Genomic DNA, 3,433 nt, shown 5'->3' with positions numbered 1-3,433 from the left:
ACAACACTCGCTGTTATGCTCTACGGTCTTGACGGGTTCAATCCTTCTAAGTTCAATTTTCTCTACCTTCCTAGTAAGGGCTGCCATTTTAGCTTGAATATCATCTTGAGTACTAAGGTTATATAGGCCCCCATGTCCAATGTTAATAGGCTTAGGCAAATGTTTATTCACTCTATCCCCTGTGTCCCATAATTGTGCAGTCTCTGCGAGAGAGTCTAAATAGTCCCATGCCTCATCGGGTTGCTTTTCCAAAAATAGACCATTGCACATAGTCTCTATAAATTGTTTTAATTGTGGAGACAATCCCTCGTAAAAGAAACTAATGGTTCTCCATGTTTCAAACCCATGATGAGGACAAGAGAGTAGCAAATCTTTAAATCTCTCCCAGCATTCATAAAATGTTTCATGGTCTTTTTGTTGGAAATTACTAATGTGCCTTTTCAAAAAATTAGTCCTTTGTGCGGGAAAGAACTTTTTTAAGAATTCTCTTTGCATATCATGCCATGCTCCTAACGATCTTGGTCTCAAGGAGTTCAGCCATGTTTTGGCTTTATCCTTCAAGAAAAAAGGAAACAAGGTTAATTTAAGGACATCTTCCGATACATTTGGCACTCTAAATGTGATGCTAATTTCCTCAAAATCCTTAAGATGAAGATAAGGGTTCTCGGATTCCATCCCATGATACTTGGGCAGCAATTGAATTACTCCTGGTTTGATTTCAAAGTGTCCTACATTTTCAGGAATAATCATGCATGAAGGTTGACTAGTCCTAGTAGGGTGTAAGTATTGTCGAAGTGTCATAACTGGGGGTCTACCTTCATCACCATGGTGACTTCCTACATCATCAGGAAAATTTGCCATCTCGCAAGGTGTGAGATACTGCGAAGGAATTTCAAGGATGTGTCCTAAGGGATGATCTAAAGTTGTACGACTTAATCGACCGGTGTCGTCCCTATCCCAACCTAGCATACAAAATTTAATTAATTTGTTTTTTAATGTTTTTTTTTTTTTGATGATCACCCTTGATCTTTTCTTAAAGTTCTTATCAATTTTCAATTAGCAACAAGGGTTAAAGAGATATGATAATAATAAAATTCTGGTTCTAAAAAAAAAATAAACACAGAAAATTTAAAACAGACAGCAGCAAGGTTTCAGATTAATTTAATCTCCGAATATCAATCAGACCGTTCAGATTAAAGCAACCTGTGTCCTACAGCAGTCGACAAAATTTGAGTCCAATCAGACGGTGCATTACTCAGATATCAGAGTTTGATGCAGACTGTGCAGGAAATAAAAACAGCAGAAATTTTTTTTTTCAGTTTTAGTTTTACTATAATGTTCAATCTAACTGATAGGGTACTAATTAAATCTAAAATTATACTAATAACTAAGCCGTTCCCCGGCAACGGCGCCAAAAACTTGACGGGTTTGCAAAAATGTTTTCGCGAAACTAATCTCCCAAGTATAGGAGAATCGTACAAGTAGTAAAATCTCGGGAGTCCGAGGTCGAATCCTCAGGGAACGAAATTTATAGATTATTAGCGTAATTTTTAGATTAATTAATTAAATAAATTTGTGGATTAAAATGATGTTTTGATTTTCAGAAATTAAATGCAGAGAATAATAAACTCAATTCAATGAAATAAAAATGGTAGGGATCTGGAATCCCCCTTGATGATATTGCATCCAAGGAATAAACTCTATGGTTCTTGATTAAAGATTAAATGTAGGATAGATCTAATCATGTTATATGTTTCATGAACATATAAACTCAATTTCTAAGCATTCATCGTGCTTTCTACGTCTACGACGAATCAAATACCAAAACAATCCATATATCAATAATCATAATCCATTAAAGATCTATCTACAAAATAACTACGCATGGATCAAGAACATATCAATAGATATAAATCATTGAAAGCAAAAGTTTAGAGTTTACTTCAAAGAGCAATACATCAAAGGTTCCTCCATCACCCTCCCTAGGACTTTAGCCACTCATTGAAAACTTTAATCCCCCTTTCATTTTCTTTCTTTCCTTTTTTTTTTTTTTTTTCGGAAACAAGGCCTCCCCTGTTTCCTCTGTTTTTTTTTTCTTTTGAATGGGCCTCTCTTTTTGAATGAGGGATGACAGACCCCACTGTTTTCGAATGGGAGCCCCAAATAACCAGCTCCCTTCCCCCCCTTTCTCGCACGCGATGAAGACCAGCTGAGATGAATCCCTGATCCCACGGGATGCTCCCTCCGGAAGGATCGGACGCGTAAGGTGAGCGGTTGCATGCTGGGACGCGGTGCTTGAGATGCGGACGCGTGGAGAGCGGACGCTTGCGGGATCTGGGAGAAGCTGAAGATCATGGGATGCAGACATGGAATCTTAGATGTAATCACTGGATGAAGCCGGGACACAGGGAGGAGGCTGGGAACACGGACGAGATTGGGGCTTGGATGCGGAACCTGCGGCAGAAGCGGACATCGATCGTGTGGAAGCTGAACTGAAAGATCACGCTCAAGGAGCTGGGAGGTAGACGTGTGGACGTTGGGAGGTTGGGAGGCGAACGGATGAACTCGGACGCTGGATGGGAGATTCGCGGATGAGGCAGAACTGGGATCACGGAAGCTGGGAGGCGCTTTGAACCGGGATGACATGGGGAGGAAGGAGATCCGAGAAGAGCTGCATGCGGACGTGTGAAGGAAGCTGAGAATCGCACGGACACGGGATGCTTGGGAGCTGGGACGCGTGGCTTTGGACTCATGGATGAGCGGAAGCGAGCTGATCACGGGAGAAGGTTGGGAGGTGCTGTGAACGTAGACCCGGATGCTTCGTTTTGGGAAGAATAGAGGAAGAACAACTCGGCTGGGAGAGCTGTGGGTGCGGGAGATTGCATACGGAAGAATTGGAATGTTGGCACCTGGGCTTAAGATGCAGAAGAAGCTGGGATGCACGAGATGCTGGGAATTAATTGCAGTGAACTGTCTTGCTGAACTTAGACTCCTTCTAATGTGCAACTGGGGTTGAACCATGCGGTTGACTGGTCACCTACGGTGATGCATCTTTTGGACCCAATGCGCATTTTAACTTTGATTTACGATCACCTGCACCCAACAAAAATAAAATATTAATGCAGCACTGTTATCATTTTTTGTTAGCAATAATGCTAATTTAAGTAATGTGTAGATCGCACTTTTGTGCTCTCATCAAGAGACGATCATCCAGAGAGCCCTATTAGATTTAGGAGCCAGTGTGAACTTACTTCCCTACTATGTGTATCAAAACTTAGGTTTGGGAGAATTAAAACCCACAAATATTACCCTTTCCTTAGCAGATAGGACGGTGAAATACCCCAAGGGGATTGTAGAGGATGTAATAGTGAAGGTAAATGAGTTTTACTATCCTGTGGACTTCGTTATCCTTGAGACCGAATATGTAATACAT

At 41.1% G+C, this 3,433-nt stretch overlaps 1 pseudogene; it reads left to right on the top strand.

The window, feature by feature from the left end:
- Positions 1 to 340: 340 nt before the first annotated feature.
- Positions 341 to 438, top strand: LOC120107470 (annotated as a pseudogene).
- Positions 439 to 3,433: the final 2,995 nt, after the last annotated feature.

The sequence above is a fragment of the Phoenix dactylifera genome, unplaced genomic scaffold (assembly GCF_009389715.1).
Source record: "Phoenix dactylifera cultivar Barhee BC4 unplaced genomic scaffold, palm_55x_up_171113_PBpolish2nd_filt_p 000875F, whole genome shotgun sequence".
NCBI classification, from domain to species: Eukaryota; Viridiplantae; Streptophyta; class Magnoliopsida; order Arecales; family Arecaceae; genus Phoenix; species Phoenix dactylifera.
Note: the sequence above shows the minus strand (reverse complement) of the source record. Positions and strands in the feature narration are given on the sequence as shown.